General features: G+C 31.7%; 1 pseudogene; it reads right to left on the reverse strand.

Annotated features, from left to right (window-relative positions):
* Positions 1-809: 809 nt before the first annotated feature.
* On the reverse strand, positions 810-928 carry LOC120615293 (uncharacterized; annotated as a pseudogene).
* Between the last annotated feature and the right edge of the window lie 21,491 nt (positions 929-22,419).

Below are 22,419 nucleotides of genomic sequence, written 5' to 3' on the forward strand. Positions count from 1 at the left end.
GAAGCTAGACTACTCATGTTCTCCCCATGTGTCCCTGGAGTCTTTCATGTTGCTGCCCCAGAGCTAAAGATCAGAGCTAGTAAGTTCATGCGGGTCCCTTAAGAGGAGAATATATGACTCCTGCAACCCTCTCTCTCACTCTGCCACAATTTCCACTGGTTTTCACAACCAGAGTTTCTGGAGACTTTTCCTGGCATTGGAACCATGAACTGAGGACCCCAGTGTGGGACCGAGACCCGTTAATTTTCCAGGGGAACCTCATCAGCCAAGATATTTTTCCCGATTGTCAACCTCCACATGCTGGTGTGGGACCATCCCATTTCCCACCTCTCTTCTCCTAACAGTCTCTAGGTGGCCTCTTCTGTGTATCCCTAGTTGTAGGACATCTTTTGAGCTAGACTTCAGGCTATTCCCAATGATGGCTGTTCTATGGTTTAGTTGTAATTCTGACATGATTTTGAGATGAGGTAAGCATAGCATTTACTTACTCTGCCATCTTGACACTTAAAATATTATTTAATTCATTTTACTTTTTTATATTCTTACATTTTCTGTCTTAACTGATAACTTCAGTACTTTTACTTGTATTTTGATTTCTTAATCATGTGCATTTTTAATATCGTCTTACTTTTTACTTTCTTTTTGTTCTGCTTTTTAAATATTCTCTCTCTTACTTTTCTGAACTTTATGTTTATTTATTATATATTTATTTACTTACTTACTTATTTTTAGGCGAAGCAATCCTTGGTTGACTTCACAGATTGCAAGGACCTTGTCAGCTTACAATCTCTTATTTTTTTTATTTTTTATGCCTACAGCACCTGGTCTTTCTAGTTGGTCTCCCATCCAAGTACTAACCAGGCTCGACCCTGCTTAGCTTCTGAGATCAGACAGGATCAGGCATGTTCAGGGTGACATAGCTGTAGACATAATCTTTATTTTTAATTAATTATTTTATAGACTATTTTTAAAACAGTTTTATACATATAGAAAAATGTAACAAGAAATATGAAGAATTCCAATATATCCCATGTACCACCCCTCACTTCCCCTATTATCAACTTCTACTCCAGAGGGGTATAATTGTTATAACTAATGAATCTACATAAAAGTGTCACTATCAACAAAAGTCCATAGTTTATACTGGGGTTCACTCTTAATGTTATGTATTCTATGGGTTTAGACAAATGTATAATGATATGTATCTACTATTATAATAGCATACAAAATAGTTTCACTGATCTAAAACTCTTGCCTATTTATTTTTTCTCTCTTGTAAGCTCTAGTAACTACTGATCTTTTATTGTCTTCGTAGTTTTACTTTTTCCAGAATGTTATACTTTTGAAATCATACAGTATGTAGCCTGTCATATTAGCTTTGTTTACTTAGTAATAAGTTTTAAATTTCTTCTATGGATTTTCATAACTTAATAGTTCCTTTTTTTTAACACCAAATAATATACGTTGTCTGGATGTACCACAGTTTATTTATCTATTTACTTACTGAAAGATATCTTGATTGCTTCTGAGTTTTAGATATTATGAATAAGCTGATTATATATATACATATATATATACATATATATATATGTATATATGCATATGGTTGCAGATTTTTGTGTGGACATTTTCATTTCTTTTGGGTAAATAACAAGGGAACTCATGCTGGGTTGTATGGTAAAAGTATGTTTAGTTTTGTAGGAAACTGCCAAACTGTCTTCCAAAGCAGCTGTGCCATTTTGTAGTCCCACAACCTCAAATGAAAGTTCCTGTTATTCCACATCCTTGCAGCATTTGATATTGTCAGTGTTTTGGATTTTGCCCATTTTAATAGGTTTGTAGTGCTGTCTCATTTTTTTTAAAAAATTGTACTTCTCTGATGACAAATGATATGGAAGATCTTTTTATATGCTTATTTACCGGTTGTATATCTTCTTTGATCAGGCATATGTTCATGTCTCTTGCCCATTTTTAATTATGTTGTTCATTTTCTTATTATTGAGGTTTTTTTTTTTCTTTTTGTATATTTTAGATAACAGTCCTTTATCAGACATGTCTTTTGCAAATATTTTCTACCAGTCTATGGCTTGTCTTCTTTTTCTCATTCCCCATAACTGTCTTTGCAGAACAGAGGTTTTTAATTTTAATGAAGCCCAGCTCATCAATTATTTGTTTCATGGATCCTGTTTTTGGTGTTGTATTTAAAAATTCATCAATGTACCTAAAGTAAATAGATTTTATGTTACTTTGTAGGAGTTGTGGTTATGAAGAGTGTTGTGTTGGTGGAAACTAAGTTTCTGTGTATAGGTTTTAAGGCACACACACTACTGGAGGTCTTCTAGACAGTGATGTAGGTGTTCAGAAAAAGAGCGCTTTTCAGTTAAAACTTTTTTTCTAATAGAGGTCATAGAACCTATGTAGGCTGTGCATATGTTTGGATTTGAATTGAGATCTGGTAACAACATAGTTTTGAGTACTTTTCAGTGTTTAAATCAAAGAATCATATAACTGGCAGGCAATATTGCATTTGGAATTGTACAGAGAACTTATCTCTAAGGAAAATGTAGACAGAAATTTTTGAATATAAAGCAACTTTAATTAGGGAAAGGAATCATAGTATGAAAAAAAATAATTATGACTCGAGACAAATATACCTGGTCACCAAAGTTTGAACTGCTTTTTATTAGCTTGGGGAATAAGCCATTTTATTTTTGTGTGTGTGTCTTATTTCTCTTATGTAACTGAACACACAAACCAGCAATTATAAAACCTACCTCACAGTTTTTGTGAGTCCTATAGCTCATAGAAAACCAATTCTCTTGTCACATAATAAGGTCTCAATAAATTACAGAATTCTTACTTACCTATATTCCATGTGAGTATTAGAAAACTATAGTTTTTGTGATGAATAGAAGTAGCTACGAGACATCTTTGTCTCTCTGTCTTTTTATCTGTTTTTCTTTTCCATCTGTTATATTTATCTACATCTATAGCAATATATTCATGTTTTATTGTGGAAATTTTCTCTTCTACAACAAATAATTTTTTTTTCAGAAGGAATGTCAATCTTTTTAAAATGCTATCTAACATGTTTTTAAAATGTAGTCTATAATATATAGTATTATTTTATTGCTGGGCACTGGTCATAAACTTGATCTTATTTTTATATAAATTTCTATTTACTCATATAAAGCAAAACGTAAAGCACCTGGTATTTTTAGGTTTGTGAACCAAATATATCATTGAACATAACCCTAGGGAAAGAACAAGTGATCAAATACCTATAATTATTAATGTTTTTCAGTTATAAATTCTACTGACCTAATGCTCTACTTGTAGGTTACTTTTTTGATTCATCTAATGAAGTAAAAAGTCTTTGCTATTTTAATACAAATTGTTAGACAATTTTTCAAATTCAAAATTCTCTTTTCAAAGGAGAATGATATTGTAATTAAACGTTATTTTTACTCATATAAAAGAATTCAGTGTTGTCATTCCAACACTTGTTTTTGATTTCCACACAGTTGGGTATTTATTGAATTATTGAGAGAAGTGGACAAAAGAGAATAAGTAGAATAGAGAAGCTAGATTTTGTGAGTAATAGCTATTTAAGTAATACACAGAAATCAAAAATACTTGTAGAAAATTATGAAGATTATTTTCTTCTCTATTTAATCATATTTATAAAATAATGTTTAAATTATTAAGGTAAATGAAAAATCATAAATGCAAGTGCTGCAGCAAAATAATTCTTGTAATCAATGGCATTCCAAGCAGCAATAAGTAATAGCACATTTCATGTGCAAAACAGTTCTCTGCAAATTACAAAATGGTGTCTCTTTTTGAGATTTTTCATTATTTATAATTATCCAACATTATATTTTAATATAATGACAATTTTCTATATGTAAAGCTATTTACTCAATGTATTAAAATGTCTTTTTTGCTATTTAAAAATATAAATTTTCAAACAAAGGTGATGGATACTTTGCTCATATATTTGTTTTTTAAACACTTATGTGCCTCATATTGGACTAGGTACCAAAAAGCTCTCAATTCAGTGTGGGATATAATACATATATTCTAATTCTTTGCTCTACACCCTTGTCATCAATGCATAGTAGGTAGAAAGATTTTTCCTGCCTTTTACTCTGGCCTTAGCTACATGACTTGATTTTTTGTCAACTAGATATTAAGAGGACTCAATATAAATAGAGTCTTGAAATGTGCCTACATAATTGTGCTGTCTTGTTGGGCTCCTAACATCATAATGAGAAGAGCATAATTCATGTCTGCTCCTTCAGGATAGGCCCTGGTATAGACACATGGAGCATACTTAAATCTGAACTATATTCCAAAGCCAAGCTGACTAGGTCCAGTAAACCCCAGCCAATACAAGCCAAATATCATCTTTGATTATGACATACATATATACATACATATATATTTAATATATATATGAGAAAAATAGACATTCGTTTTTGTAAGCCTAAACATTTGAGAGTATTTATTCTACATCATTATTGTGAACAGGAATTACATTTAGTTTAAGTATTGAAATTTTTTTAAAAAAGGAAAAATCTTAATGTTTATTAAAGATTCTCAACTGAAGAAAATGTTGCCCCCAAGGAGACATTTGGCAATATCTGGAGACATTTTTTGTTGTCACAAATCTGGAGGTGTTACTGGCATCCAGTCTAGAATATCAATAGTGCCCAGAAGGTTTACTCTTGATTTATAAATTTAGAGTAGGTATTGAACTAAATCAAATATATAAGCAAAAAATTTAATTTTAAGTGAATGGATTGGAACTACTAGCCAAATATTCACAAAAAACCTCAGCAATGTAGCCACCAAGTTGTCACATATCAATCCTTCATTCTTACTGCTTCTTTTTGAGTCCTGTTCTTTCACTTAGAATATTGTGCCTTGGGACGTTGTTTTCCTTGTTCCAATATTGCTTGTGATTTCAATCTACCCTATATACTGCTAGCAGTCCAATCCTTGGTAAAGTTCTGTTTTGATCATATTGTACAGAATTCATATAGGTAATTTTTATGATTTTCAAAACCTTTCATATTTTGACTAGACCTCATTATAGACTTGTTACTTCAAGAAAAACACACCTACCATCTAACACATATACTAACTTTGATAGTGCATAGTAGTTCTTTTCATGGAATATTTACTCATTTATTTTCATGTTGAATTTATTTTTTAATGTTTGTTCAAGTCAAAACATTGATGCAAATCAGTTTATTTCCTTCAAAGGGAAGGCTTTAAGGTATATGTGAGTGTGCATTGTAAGTATATAAGAATGTTTATAATATATATATATATTTGTGTGTGTGTGTGTGTGTGTGTGTGTGTGTGTGTTTGTGTGTGTGTGTTTGAGTGTTGGACTTGATCTTAGGCCTGCACTAAAATGTCTTTATGCAGTCCTAGGACTGCACCAAAGTGTTTGACATATCTAAGCTATTATCCATTTCTCTTTGATTTTGACATACATAAAAAAGAAAAATCTGGTAGTTAAACATTAAAATCACAAGTTTGGATTAATGGAAAAAAATCTACGGACACGGTATAATGATGTGTATATAAAGATTAAACACAGCACTTCACACAATCAAATTCTGAAATAATTACAATGATCTGAGCCTGTTTGATTTAATACAAATATAAAACTAAGTAAAATCATAATGTGTTCTTTGAGAAGTAGTCTTTATATTTGTATTTCGAGTTATATTTTGCTCTGTCATAGCACTTATAAGTACATTATTTTTGTCTTTTTACTTGTCCCTTTCTCCCTGTGTGTGATAACCTGTAGAAAACCTAATGTGTATATGTGTGTGCATCTATTCTCAATATTTATATTCATAATATATCAGAAAGCCTAGACAACTGCCAGTGCACAAGTACATTGCTAAATAAATAAATGAATGCATGTTATAGCTATACCCTTAAATTCTATGTTTTTAAAAATATCTTTTAATAAAGATGGTAAAGAGTCAGTATGTTTAAATAATGCATATAATTAATCAACAAGATTTTCATTAACATTTACTTGAAAATACTCAGTAAAGATTCCTATTTACCAGTTTGATACAGAGTATGATGGGATGTTTGAAATGATTCAGTGTGTACTTCTGCCTAGGCATTTCTTGCTTGGGACAACTGGAGTTCTTTGTAGGTTACTATTTTATAACCAATTCTAATTATTTTCAATTAAGAATCATAATGAAGAATTATTATTCATTATGGTTTTTTTTCAGTAAAAAATGCAGATCAAGGCATCCTTTTAATTTGAAAATTTTGCAAATACATATCAATTAAGTTATTTTGGAGAGGAATTTCTGCTAAATATATAAAATAATATTGTTACTATTAGAATTTCTTAATCTTTAAAATATGTTAGAATCAAGAAATATCAATAAAATTCAACTGTAAAATATTTTGAAATTATATTTCTAAATAATAGTATGTGAACTGGTTGTGAATCTGATGGTATGGCAGAATTAGGTGAATTAATAAAAGTTGTCTTTAGATAATAAAAGTAGAATATTCTTTAATTTGGATAATTTGATTAAAAATAAATGAAAGGCAATAGAAAATGCTTTCATACACAAAAAGTAGAATGTAATTTCCACTAAATTATAATATGAGCACAAAATCAAATGGAATATGTGAAATGTTAAAATATAAATTAAGTTCTTTATTTGATCCCCAAGATTGTCAATCTTTCTTTGAAATATTTTGCTTTTGGAAATAGAATTAAATTCTCAGTCTCTAATATATGTATCATCCTACTTTAATTCTTATTGAATATTAAAATATTATACAAATCTCTAACATGTCATGCTGAGAAGCACAATTTTTTATTTTGTGATACTCAGATCATTTAGACAACGTGGAAATTTTTCCATTAATTAATCCATTCAATTAAATGAATTTAAAAAAATATTTTAATATAAAATCAATATGTGACCCTACATGTAACTTACATATTTAATTTGAATATATATTTTAGGGGCATACGTTTTATCTTTAAAAAAAAAATTATTTTCTGGGCTAATAAACTTTTAGACTAAATTTTATTAGACATTTTATTGATAAAGTTTGGATTTTGGCTTATCGTGCCCAAGCAAAAAAGAATGAGGATATCCAAGCTTATGATACTTCCAGAAAAATAAAAAGTTTCTGAAACCTAAGAAAATTCTATAATTTAGAGCAAAACTCAGATGGCTAATAGGACACAGGGACCAAGAAGAATTGAGCAACTACTAAAAATGTTGTGAATTAAAAATTAAGTTAAACTGAGTCTCAAATTATTTGTTAGTATAAAACTGCAATATATCTTAATATGTCTTATTATTCATTATAACATAACAATTCCTTTGAATTCAAATCTGCTGGCTGAAATGTATCTTCAATTCTATTATAGAAGTCAATGGCAAAAAGAATTTGTAATAAAATCTACATGTTTGGAATGTATCATTCTAAATATGTTCACCTCTATGCTTTTCCTACATAAGTATATTCAAGAAAATAGAATTTAAAGAGATCTGTTGGGCAAAGAGTAGCTACCCTACTGCTTCCCAACTACACTGGCATAAGCTTCAGAAGAATCTAAGAATTACAGAACTAAATGTCCTATTTTTAAGAGGGGACCATTAATACAGGACATACATTTAAAAAATTGCTTCCATTACCTACAAATACCATAAAGAAACATAACAATGCTGTATAAGCCCAGAATTACATCACCAGAAGTTAAAGGAAGAGTGCATTTCTATCCAACTTTAACTGATAAGAATAGTAAGCAGGAAAAATGTTACAGAAAATAAAATACCAACAAAAGTCTCCAAAAATGACATGAGGAAAATAAGGGGTCATCATTTGAAATTCTCTGAGAGAGCACTAGAATAAATCAAGGGGAATCGTGCATTATGTGGTCATTTTTATCATTTTATGCTTCTTTACACTTTTTAGTAATTGATAATTTTTATTTACTGTGGAACATCAGTAAATTCTGACACACAGTGAAGTATTCTGCTTCTTAGAAGAGTGAAGGATACACTTCCCTTAAAAATAAGTAGAAATGAAAATAAAGGCTATTGTTAGGCTGTTAATTTAAAAATAATTAAAATATTCTGAGTAATTCTTTTAATTTAGAATTATTAAAAATTAGCCGGTAGATTACAATCTTGGTCTTAAAAAGTGGCTGCTAGACATATTTCTTGACAGTCTGATCTAAATGTCAGCATGAGAACATGAGCCAGTGCATAGAAACGGTTTAAATAACTAACATATTTTATTGAACAAATATACCTGTGGTGACATTTGTAAGTACAATATCTTCAACCTAAGAGACTTCCAGCTAAGGAAATAATATATGTCGGCTACAACTGAACAATAGTATACAAGTTATACTGTATGTTTAATTTTTAAGCACTTTAATCTTTGTGTACCTTTTCACTTCACATCAGCAGAGTTTTACAAAATATTATGGATTTGGAATTTTGGATTATAGATCTGTGTTTTAATTAAGAAAAAGTAAAAAAAAATCATTGGACTTAAAATATTTCAGTAGAACTCTTATGTCTACAATATTACTATAAGAAGAAAGATAATTTATGATGTGGAGGATAAATCCAGGTGGGAATAAACTCTTTCAGTTCTTCGAGTTATTAGGTCAGTAGATAGCATAATGAGGATTCGTATCTAATCAATTAATACTATTAATTGGTCTTATTAATATGTAGCTTTTTTTTCCTCTAAAATCTTTCTTAAATGTCTGTTGCGTATATTACATTTTGTCAGGAGCCATGCCATTCTACTTGCTCTACTGAGAGCTGACCCATCCCAATGACATCTCCTGAGGTTGTTACCAGTTATGTTTTCACAGTTCTTTTTTGTATTTACTTCAGTCTTCTAGGTCAGAGTGATTTATGCATAGTATTGTTCCTCTTCTTGCTCCTGCTGTCAACTTCTGCCTTAATGGCATGCTTATGAGGATGGATGCTATTATTAGCTTCACTTGCTTACATAATATGGAGCCATTATAATCTCAATAGAAGAAGGGGAACAGAATGGTTCAATTATAATGGCTTTAGTGGAAGAAGCTCATGCATCATACTGTTTCTTTATATCTTTTTATTTTTTTTTAACATTTGACTTTTAAAACTTTTTTTTAAACTGAACTATGAAAAATATTAATGAAACTTCCTTTTTGCAATTCTCAGTGATTTTCGAGTGTGCAGTTCTTACATGGATATACTTGCCATACAAAGACTATTAGAGGTTCTACATTTAGGTCAGAGTCTTAACCAAAATTCCCAACATTATATCCATGATTATTTACATTACTAAGCCCAATCTAAAAATCTCAATATTTCAATATAAAGAAGATACTTTAAAAATATGGAGCTCTTCATTATAATAAAAAAATTACAGTAAAGTTTCCTTTGAGTTCCCTTTTGAACAAAAGTATATTTTTTCAATAAAAAAATTTGTTTATTGTTTCTTAACACAAACATTTAGATGTATATCACTTTGGTCTTTTTATTATCTTGAAATTATCTTGAAATAGTCTGAGTAAGCAGATATTTATGAAAGTATTTATAAATTTTAGTTCATTCTCTAATTTTGAAACGAGTCCAGATTCAACTGTGAGTAAAAAGGTTTCTATCCTACATTTTCAGCTTGTCAAAAAATTAACATTTTTTTACTGCTATCACACAACACTCTGGGCCAGAGACTTAAAAAATTTTAATCGCACTAATATTTTTCCACAAAGATGTGAATTCAGTGAAAATAATTTTGTAACAATCAAATTGTCACTGTATTTGTCTACTGATGAGTTTATATTATCATTGATACCTTTCTACCATAACTTCCGGATATGAGTCTGCTTAGTGGCATAAAATAATTACAGTAATTACCATAGGAAGATGTCATTTCCTCCACTTGCCACAATTGCCCTATCTCAATATATGTAAGCTCACTTAGTATATCTAATTTTAAGAGTCTGAGGACACACTCTGAGCACTCCTTAAGTGATGCATGGCTCTTTCTTGTGCTATAAAAAGGCTCCAACTAGCAAAGCCTAAATTGTTTTGCATGAATATTCAGTTTCTGCTCATAACAAATTTTCACTCCCAGAAACTTGTAGTAATTCAGTATAAGTTGGCTAGACAAAAAAGAACACACTTAACTTTGTAGTAATATAATTTTTAATGGCTTTTCATGTAGACTTTCTAAACAAATACATAAGGCTAATGAAATAATGTCATAAATAGAACCATAATCTAGAACCAAAGGAATTAATAATTCCTTTGATAACTAACTCAAGAATCCAAATTCTGAATGTTAATTCACAGGTTGAGATCATGACATTGGATATTACCTGTTTCATTACCCTACATGTCTTACAAGTCAATCAACTACCTTGTTGACTATACAGAAAATTAAACCAATCAATAATCCTTAATGGTAATAGTTCTCTTGAAGATTGCCTAGGAGATATTTTCAAAGGGACTGGCTGAACAAAATAAAATTTCTTTAAAAGGCTTATTTTTATTTGCAACCTTGCATAACATTGCTACTGAAAAACATTTGGATCCAGGGGATACAGTATTAGAGGCTCTTGGCAAGAGTAAGGAATCAGTAAGTATTATCTTTTATTATTACTATACTAATAGTTTAGTATTATCAGAAAGAGACCATCTGAAAGAAGGTTTGAATTAAAAAAATTACCAACAACATACCTTTGGGTAAATTTTAAATTTGAATGAGAAGATAATTTAATTTTATGTCTTAGCTGACAGTTCCTTTCAGATGTTTCAGGGCAGAGAAAGGAGGTGCATCTAAAGAAGATTCATGCTTTTAAGTACATACATTATGCAAGGCATAATAATGTTAATATATCTTATTATTTTAATTTAAACTATAAGGTAAAATAAAAACCATAATGTCTGCCTAAGTGTGATTTAGGATGTGGTCATAATGCAAAATGAGAAGTTTCAGGTGTTATCCTGACCATCTTTGTAACTCTTTCCTGACTCAGTTCTGACTTTCACTTCTGTGGGGAAATATCCAGTTCTCAATGTTAGGTTGAGTGGGAAGTATAAATTTGTGTTCTACTTAAGGAAAAGTGCCTAATGAAGCAACTCTGAGGATTCAGAAGACACAGAATAATGAATAAGTAGATATATAAGAGCATCTATTTTGGCAAGAATGAGATATTTTGATTAGGATTCTTTTTCTAGTTCTTTCAATTGTATTATGTAGGTTGCTGCCTACTGTGTATACTCAAAGGCCCACCCAGGTTAAACTACTTTCATTTTTACTCTTTTGTGCTTTTGAGTTTTCAAACCCCCTTCATATGTAATTTTCATCGTGTAAAGAGTACAATAAAATGTCTACCCTTTGTTTGCACATCCTGTATATAAACTATATCTTGAAATTTAATTTTCCAAATTTATACAATTTTTAATCCTATCTCTGTTGTGAAAAATCTGTCACAATACAAGATTTAGAAAACTTTTCATGGACTGTTTTAACATCATAAATTTTTATTTTCAAAAGATTTTTATCTTTCATGAGATGACATATATGTGGATAGCTTAAAAGGATATTAGTACCGTAGATGCAATGTCCAATAACTAATGCCTTGGTATGATATTATAGCTATTCCCTGAAAGAGACCTGAGGGAGTGATAGAAGAAAGTTGAAGTATAGCACTACCTGAAAAGAAGCTAGATATTTTTTAGTTTATCTTTCAGTTGAGATGCTAAATAATTCAGATCACAATTAAGAGAACACTGAACTATAAGTATACCACAGTCAGATATTGAGTGTGGCAAACTCAGTTTGTTGACAGGAAGAGTGTAAGATATTCCACTCCGATGCTAAAGAAAATCAGGTCTAGTATTCTCTTTTCATTTCTTGTAAATCAATGAAATAATTTATATGACTTATTAAATGATATATTTCACATAAGACTATGATTGTTTCTTCTACCTGCATGTTTTCTCCTTTGTACTTGAATCTAAATAGTAGAAGCAGCAGGAGTCTCAGGAAACTGTAGTCAAGAATGTACTTTGAGAAAATCAATGTACTGCTTTGACTGGTCAGATCAATCAAAACAGCCTGTGCATACTAAAACAGTCTAAAATAATTGTAGAGAGACTGGTGGTCTGGAGAGCATGATTGCAAAAACACATTGTAACTGTAGTTAATTTTGGATTTCTTTAAAGCGGGGAAAAGAAAGGTTTGCACCACAGTTTTAATCCTCAATCAGGAATTAACATATTGTGTTTTAGCCAATAACTGAACTCTTGAGTCATTTGACATATTACAATCCACTATATTGCTCTTCACTTTACACTCAGCCTCTAAAGCCTTTTATATTTAATTTTGTTTTTCTTCATTTAAAAGCTGTGTTTCTTATATCTATTTAATTCAATGGAAGTCTTGTCAGTGGGAGGTAGCAATTAAATCATTGCTAGTTAATCTTCATTCAATTCCAACATATTGATAGTTCAACCTAGATCTGATAAACCTCCGTTGTGATAATTAAATATCCAAACAATCATGTGAATTGTATCAAATTCAAATTTATTATCATTAGATGCCTAACTCCTTACAATCTTCTTAATTTGTCTTTTCACAACTGACAACTATTTGGTTTCTAAATTACAAGACATTTTAAAAATTAATTTCTTTTTTAGAAGAAGAAGACAGCTTAATTTTTGAGCTTCAAAGTTACATTTAGAAGCAAGAGCAAGACCAAATTAAACCTAAATTTTACATTATACATATCACTAAAGAAAACATTTCTAAATATTTCTGGGTAAAACTTGGATGTTCCATTCATGGTAGTTCAATTCATTGCTACTAATAATGAGATGATAAAATGGCATGTGATGTTCATCCCAAACAGTGGTGACATAACACAGCTCTTTCAAAGACTCCTCTCTTTTCTGCAGGACTTGCAGTCAATTTTGTAAATGGGAAGGACAAGAACCACTGATTTTTCTCATCTCATCCTCTTTAAATACCAGAATCTACTTGAATACAGAGCAAGGTATATTCTACGATTAAATCAGGAATACGCAAATTAGAATGAGCACACCTGATGAAAATAAATGACTGTTTTTAGATTTTCTCTGTTGAGGTCCCTCATTCAAATTCCTTGAAATAACGAATATATTTAAAATGAGCTAAAATCATGAGGAGCTAATTGCTAATAAACTGCTAAACTAATGATCTGAACTGAACAGTTAGTCTTTATCCTTTGTATTTTAGCTGAAATAAGAGACCCACGTTATTGATAAATATAGGAATCACACAATGTGGAAGAGAACATGTCTTTACCCAATCAATACGTGTTACTTCTGGACAGAGAAACCACATTTTTTACAACTGCATAGGTAGAACCACAGGACAAATTCCGATCGATTGATGTAATATGGGCAAAAGTGACCTTCATTTTATCTTTCATCACTCTTTAGATGGCTGAAGGAAAAGAATCTAGTGAAGGACTCTGAGGTCCTTGGATGATGAACCCCTTGGAGTTTAATCCCTGAATCACTTTATACCTGAATACCCAGGTAGTTTATTGTATGTTTTTTTATGACTATTACCAGAATCACAGATATGCTCGATCCAATATCTCTTTCCTTGTAAGTAGTCTATAGTTAAGAAATTTAATTAATCAAAAAACGAAGACAACTTTTACATGCACTTACATAAAACAGAGAACTGATACCATATGCTTATGTAAACTTTGAAATTCTTGAACAACTGAAGTATTAGATTTTCAGTTATTGTACCACAATCACAGATAAGAGATATATAATATTGTTCTTCTTGTTATTTACATATGACTTAATGTTGGAGGTTGTTTTAGGGTAGAACATTCAGAACTCATAAACTTCTCACTTCACCAACATGCTTAATGCTCTATCAGATGCCTGATTTTTGTTCTGCTTTGTTCTCACATCCAGACCAGACACAGAACTATAATTAGGGAGGGACAACTGGTACTCTGCCCCGGTTCAGCCACATTTAGACAGTGCAAACATGAAAATAATAATTCTAAAGAGTTAACACCTACTTAGCAAGAATGATTATCTAAAATAGAAGTTACCAGATGGCACACATGGTTAATAACATCCATCTGTGAGGCACATCATGAATAACAGAGTTGATTTGAGGGCACATTTAGTGCTGCTTACACCAAATATTAAAACAGATTGTTATACCTCTGTTGGGACATATTTCTCTTAAGTAATACACACTTGTTTTTAAAGCCTAACCATAGCAGAATAAGTGTTTATGTTCTTGATGGAGAGAGTAACAAAATATTCTAAGATCTGTGGGAACAAAGAAACTATCTTTTCACAATCCCTGTTGGCTTTTTCTTGTTTCCTTCCTAGTAAATAATGACAAATAATTTCCAATAAACAATTTTTTTAAACCAAATACAGCTAGATGAGTAGAAAGATGAAATAGGCATAGAGATACAGAGATACATAGATACATCAGAGATATTGCAGGTTCAATTTCAAAACACGATATAGTGAGTATTGCAATAAAGTGAGTCAATCTTTTTGCTGGTGGAGAGTAATGTCTTCAATTTGTAAAAAATGCAACATTTGTGAAATACAATTATATTACCTACCCATGAGGGCAGTTGGGAAATATAACTGCTATTTTTAGGTATTTAGAATAGATTTTTGAATCTAATAAACATCATATAGGTTTGACTAATTTAATATCTATGATTATTTCTACTTCTATTTAAATAGAATAATTGGCTAGTGTGAACTTTGCAATATTTTCTCACACTGTGGAATAAGAATTAATGCTAACTTTTAAATGCATTTTATAATATAATAATATAATATAATATAATATACTATAATATAATGATATGATATGATATAATATAATATAATGTATTCTCATATAACTAATCTAGTACAAAATATACTTTAAGCCATTATCCAAACGAGCTTGGAGACTATGAAATCTAAAAGCACATTTATAATAGAGATACTTATCTATTTTATCCTGCCGATGATCTAAGTTACATCCCCTGTCACTAGAGCCCATTTGATACTTTTTTCTGCTATAAAATTCACTAGAAGTGATGAAAGGTCAAGGGTACCTAGGTGAATTGCCAGAGGCCTCCTTCAGGTTTCCAGGACATCTTGAACTTGTAATAAATCCAGAAATATCAACATTGCCAGTTTTCAACAAAAGAGTATCACTATCACCATAACAAAATCCTGCAATTGAATGCACATGCAAGTGGGTAACTTTTTAAAAGTTCAGAAAGCTTGGACATATACCCAGTCAAATCCAAAAAAAATATTTTAAAAAAGTAATTAAAACAAGCCATAAAGTATTCAACATAGTTAAATAAAATTAAAAATATTTACTAAGGTATGTATATTACTAGGCATATATAATGTTTAGGATAACATTTTTTTTTTAGTTGAAATAATATTTTGAGAATCCTTTTTGATAACCTATTGCTATTTGCCTTTTAATACATTAAAGTCATTACTTTGATTTTACATGAAATTTAAAGTTTTTATTTTCAATGAAGGCCCAATTCTAAAGCATAAAAAGAAAAAAATAGTCTCTCCATCTTAAAACAAATATGAGTAATATGGGTCACTGTTCGTTTCGTGATTCTAAGAGTGATTTCTATGTTTTTCTCTTAAATATGAGATTTACATTTGAATAACTATATAAAAGAATGTTCTGAGTTCATCTAAGTTACTTATTATATAGAAAGGAAATATTGAACCTTACGTATAATAAAGTAAATATATCTGGTAGTGATAATTTGGTTGAAATTTTTCTATAGCTTCCCCTACTTTCACTTGTCTCTTTATCTAATTTTATCCTACTTTGTTGTTATCCCGTAAAAGATATATAACTTGAACATATTCAGTACAAATATTTGGTAGCATATGTGCTATTGTGACTTCAGCATAGGTCAATGGAAATGCACCAAAATGTTTTTCCCAAATGTCTGCAAAAGCTTGGACATATACCCAGAGTCAAATGCCCCATTATAGAAGGCTATAAAAAGACAGGGGAGCATGTACACACTAAAAGGGGATTAGATATAACTGATTTCATATAAGCAAATAAGGATACTGTATTTCCCTTACTATTGAGTGGGGTGAAGGGAGAAATAAGAAAACAAGCCAAAGTATTCATTTAATCTAAAAGAAGCTCTTTAATATGGGATGTGTATTATTATGTAATCACATTTAAGGTAAGACAAACATTTGTTTCTTTTATTTAGTGACTTTGTTTGAGTTAGGATAGTATAGGTTATAAACAACTCCAAAATCTCAGTCACCTAATACGACGAAAGTTAAACTTCTGCATGGTCTTCTTTTCCTTTTGGTGAAATTCTAGGGCATGGCTTTCATGATGACTAAGAAAGAAGAAAAGCAGTCTGTGGAGTTAAGCACTAACTTTGAAACTTCGGTTCCAATGTAATACATACCACTATCCTTATACAAGTTACACTAAGATATTTTTCTTATTATATTAACAGTTTAAAAAAAGATTCCTTTGTAGAAATCTAAATCACCCTGTGTGTCTGTATATAATTTGCCTCTGTTTGTATATATAAATTATATATAATTATATATATTGTAAATAAAAACACATCTATTATCTAGATTATCTAAATTTTATACATATATAAGTAATTTTCCATGAAGATTTATTCATTTCATATCTCTAAATTGGGAATAAAAATGTGTTATTCTGCTTCTGAACTGACAGAAGCAGGGATCAATAGAATATGTGCTTAAACATGTAACATTTCAGTATTATGGAAATGTAAACTACAGTTTTTCATCACTTTCTTCCAAGTGTTAACCTATGATAGACTTGTTAGGTAGCTAGTCAGACATGAGTAACAGGGGAACAAAGGAATAGGGGCCCAGCCTAGAGTCTACCCAAAGAACACCCCATGGTATTAGAATTCTAAATATACTCATGCGCACTAGGAAAAGAGTTATATAGCAGCCAAGTGTCAATCAAAATGACCTCATTTCCTAAGCACCTAAGAATGCCTTTGGAACCACCTATCATGGTCCAAATATAAAACAGACATTCCCATTTCTGGGGTCTTTTGTCCCTTTTTGTGTTGGTTATTGTAGTTATTGTTGTTACAGTGCTCTGTTACAGTTTTTCATTGAAACCATGTCTCCCCTTGGAGCATGCTTTGCCTTTCTAAAATATACTTTTGATAAATCTTTTCTACATCTCACTAACCTGTGATTCTTCATTGTGTCAATGAGGAAGAACCAAGGAAAAATGCTAACTACACTTCTGCATCATTATCCCTTTTCTCCCCCATGCTGCTGAGTGACTCTGGATTTCACAACATCCAGAGGTAACAGACATATTCCTGCCTCTTAATAATATAATAACTAATCCCTTTTTTTTTTACTTATTTTTTTATTCCCTATATGATTGGACTTCTCTGACACTTGAAACCTTTGACCACTTCTTTCCAAAATTTTCTCTTCTTCTGACTTCTTTGACCATGGCATTTCTGCTTCTTTTTGTTCCTCTTCAATATTCTTTTTCTGATCTATCCCAGAATTTCTATAAGTCTCATTCTCTTCTCGTTTATCATATTTTTTTCAATATTATTTGACTAATATTCTCTGAGTCATAAGGTTTATAGAAACCAGTAGCCAACTGGGGCTACAACAGTTTATAAACAACATGCAGGAGCAGGTAAATTGAATAACAGGTATAAACAGAGGGTTTGCAGAGTCAGATAATTATACAAGCAGCTAATAATTATTAAGAGCTCATTCTGTTTTGGACACTGTAAAAGTAATTTATATATTCAAGTTCATAGTCATTTCTCTGAAACTCTTTGGGTCACTTATGTTCTGCACTTCTGAATATTTCAAATTTAAAAAGATGATACACTGCATACAGCATATAACTGGCAGTGCTTCAAAACCAAACATGGATGGTCATGCTATGTGTGATAAATAAAGGTTACAAATAGTCTCTCTACAAATCAGGTCAAATTATGATATCAGATAATTTTGCAACAAACTTACCCCCTCCCAAAATTTTAATTTTCAGAACTTTGTGGATTTCAGAATTGTAGAAAATGTATTCTGTGCCTAAACAATTTTATTGTTATGGCAAAAATATTAAATTACTATTATTAACATTTACAAACTAGAAAACTAAGATATAAAGAAAATTTGATGATATATAAACTAGACTTTGAACCCAAGCCTCTTTGACAGTCCATTAGTTCCATTATTCCTGTACTGTAGTGCCTCAATGAGGACATTCTGAGAAACAATGAGTGCTCTTTGAAGCAAATCTCACTAAGCTATATTGAAACAAAACAAAACAAAATGAAACTCTAATTGTTTAAATTTCAAAGTATTTATATATCTATGATTTTCAAATCTATCTCAAGAGCTTGTGTTTCTTTGGATGTCTTCAGACCCATGTTACTAACTATGTAGTTATATATCCATCTGCATGACCTTCAAGGTCCTCCATGCCCATGTGTTTGAAACTCTACTGGCACTTCTGCTGTCAACAGAGGACCTCCTTCTTTAGTCAGTATCTTGATTAATACATTTTCCATTTTTAAATCTCAGAATTCCTTTTGATTGCTCCTCCAAATAATGATCTCTATCTTTTCTTGCCTTGATTATTTCAATTATACACTTGCTTCAAATGTTCCCATCTTGTTTTAAAGATTGTGTTAAAGCCCTTTTTTATTTAATACTCTTTCTCTGTAATAATAGTATATCAACAGCTCTCAATATCTCAAGGATAATTTTCAAAATTTTTAACACGCCATGAAAGAACTTCCTAGATCTGACCCGTTTTACCATTCTAATTATACCTCCTACAATCCCCACAGTCTCCTCTACAATCCAGTCATATCGCACTGCCAATAGTTTTTTTTTTTTTTGGTCTGTGCTCTTTTTTGCCCAGGTATAATACCATGCATAGTGCTTGCTGCCTAGGTTTTCTCTTTCTCTCTTTTCTTTCTGATAAATCAGCTTTTCAAAACCCAGGTCAAATATTATCTCCCATGCAACCTTATAAATTACAGAGGCAGAGATAATTGTTCTCACTTTTAGGCTTAGATGGCACTTTATTCAATGTTTGAAACAATAATTATCATGCTGCTTTTTATTTATTCAAGTATCTTTGTTACTCACTAATTTGAGCTTCTAGATGAGAGCTCAGTAAAAAAAAGTAGCCTTTCATAACCTTTACTTATAGAGTGTTAAACATATAGTTCATTTTTGCTGAATTAGAATTTTAATTTAATTTAAGATGTTGTAAATTATATCAGTAATAGTTATAGTCTATTCTTAATTATCTCTGATAATTTAAAAAATAATTAAATAAAAAGTAGGGATTAATCCCAGTAGGTTTTGGACCATTTTGAAATCTTAGAAATTCATAGGAAAAATGATTTCTTTATGCCTTCCTGCTTATATTCTATTCTCTATTTTTTTTCCAACATGAAAGTTACCTAGATATGAAGGTAATAGATAGTTCAACACTGAATCATCTAAAGTTATGAAGTGTTACATAAAATAAAATATTTTCAATTAAATTTGCAAAACTGAAAGTAGTGGATTTGCTATTAATAATACAAAGCAAGTCATATAAATGCTTTTTGGGTCAAAAAGAGTGACAATACTTTAAAGTTATGCTAACTAATCTTATAAGAATTTAAGATGCACTATAGAAGATGAGGCGTTCTACTTTTGCTTAACACACCATAAAGAAAGTGATACTTCTTTGCTATTTCAGGGTCATTTTCATCCTTTCTGTTAGTAAATCTCCTACTGTTATGTTAAAATGAAAGCCATAGCATAGGCTAAAGGAGCATAACTAATAAAATAAAGAAAAATAAAGTATATTAATATTAAATATTTAATTTTATTGATTAAAACCTCAACTGGGGAGAGCTACTACATTAAAAATTATTCAAAACTTGAAGTTTTATCTTGGAAAGTTGCTATTCTGTTACATAAAAATGATAGAATTAAATTTTAAAGAGACTAATGCATTAGCATGCATGATAAAGTTTGTTATTACATAATAATTTTTTACTAAAAATAAAAACCCTTTCTAAAGTAAATAGTATGGCATATAAATTCATAATTTATTATATGTCCTGGAAGGTAAAACATATATTTTTGTTCGTCCAGGTCCTCTTAGAGGCTGATACCAGGATGGGATTAAATGTGCAATTATTGTATTAAGGCAAACACTTACGTCAGAAGAAATGAGGAGGGAGCCTGAAAAGGCGGGGAGAGCCATCAGACTATGATGTAAGTCTTACTGTAATTAAAGGAGCGATGGTGAGAGGTTGAGTAGAGCATTCTAGATTGCTGTATAATTTGAGGAAGGTTCAGTTGGGCCATTCATAAGCCAAAGCCAGCAGTCAAAGAATTAGATCTCCCAGATTCTTGAACAGATCTCAAGTGTTTGCAGTCCCAAGGAAGACAGCAGCTGGCCTTGCTGTGATCTTAGACGTTTACAAGAAGCCACAGATATATCACAGGCATAAAAACTGACACTTCAGTGGCCAGGGGAAATGTGCTCACTATACCCTGGTGACTCCCAGGGTCCCTGCACCACCCAACTAGCATACCACCGAAAGGCTCTTCCAGCTGCAGAGAGTTAAGGGTAACTGGTGGACAGCCTCAGGCCTTGATTCACTGACCTTTTGCTAAGCTGCCTCAGGCTTGTTACTGGGGATAAATGGACCGTGACTTGTAGCATTGTCTCCCCCACTTGTCTTCAGATCTAGCATAGGCAGCAACCATCCACAAATTGCTATGTTGCTCCCACCAGGTAACCCCGAGCAATCAAAGGCAGCAGCTGACCTTGGCCTATTCTGGAGCCCCTCCCAAGGGGCCACAGAACCAACGCACCCAGAAGCTGATGCCGGACCACAACAGAGCAACATCTGAATAGCCCCATAAGCAGTATACTCAAAGAGTGGTCTCAACAAGTACACAGGCCTATGGGACAAATCCTACTCTGAGAGATGAGCCTCCACACAGCAATTCATACACTGTGGACATGGCCAACCCCCACAGTCAGCCCAAGAGTCAATTCATCTTTCTCGCTATACCCCCCGAGAACAATCACCACGTAGCCCCAAGGGAATCTGAGCAAAAGCTGCAGAGACTGAAACTACCTCTCTCAGACTCTGGAGCTCCCTGCAAGAGGAGGGGGAGGGATGAAGGTGCAGCAACTTTTATGAACAGCCCTGCCTGGAAGTGCCAGGACTTTTCTACGCAGCCAGCAGCAGGGCTAAGTCATCAGGTCAGAAAGCAGAGAAGTGAGAAGAGACTGCAGAGAAATAAGAGTTGATTTCTACCGGCTCCGGTTGTAAAACCAAGGCTGAGCTGGAACCCTTAACTCCCAACCCAGAAGACCCCTCCCCCTATACCTGCGGAGACCCAGGGGAATCTAAGCAAACACTACCAAAATTGTTGCTAACACTGACAGAGACTGAAACTGAGAGTAATGAGTGTGATTAAAATCTTCCAAAAAATGCAAGATGTTAGGCTCTATATAAAGCAGGGATCCAAGAGGCTTAGACGCCACCTACTTGAAACCAAAAGAAAAGTGCCTTCTTTGCAGCAGGCTAAAGAGAGATCTTTATATAATAAATCTTCTTTCTGGAAAAATGACAGAATATACTTCCATTAATGCCCAGGCAGAGAAATAGTCCATCAAACACCATGAACAACCAAGATGGCAAGGCATATCAGAAAGAAAGAAACTATCAGCCAAGAATAATATATCCTGCTAAACTCTCCTTTAGATATGAATGAAAAATTAAGACCTTTCCAGACATACAAAAATTAAGGTAATTCTCCACTACATACATAGCCTGCACTACAGAAAATTCTGAAAGGGGTCAGCTCAACTAAAAAAAATAAATAAATAACAACAAAAATACATAATTAAGAGCAAAGTGACTATCAAGTAAATAGAAGCAGAGGAGTGCAAAGTTTACTAAGAACAAGATATTATAGCTTAAATAATAATAAGATAATTACTATAGCAAGATAGTAATGAACATTCAGCATACATAGGGACAAACTGAGATAACAATGACTGAAAAAGGGATGATTCAAAGATTCAAATTCACAAAGGGGAAAGGAGATAAGGCACATGCAGAAGAAAATGGATGACTATAAATATACAACTATCTTTTTCATATTTGTAATGGTAACCACACACCATAGAATCAGAACTGAAGTACATGACATAAAACAAGAAGAATCAGAGGCAAAACCTACAAAAGCCAAACAAAATAAAGAAAACATAAACACAAGGACAAGG

This window comes from Pteropus medius, unplaced genomic scaffold, assembly GCF_902729225.1.
Source record: "Pteropus medius unplaced genomic scaffold, Ma_sr-lr_union100, whole genome shotgun sequence".
NCBI lineage: Eukaryota > Metazoa > Chordata > Mammalia > Chiroptera > Pteropodidae > Pteropus > Pteropus medius.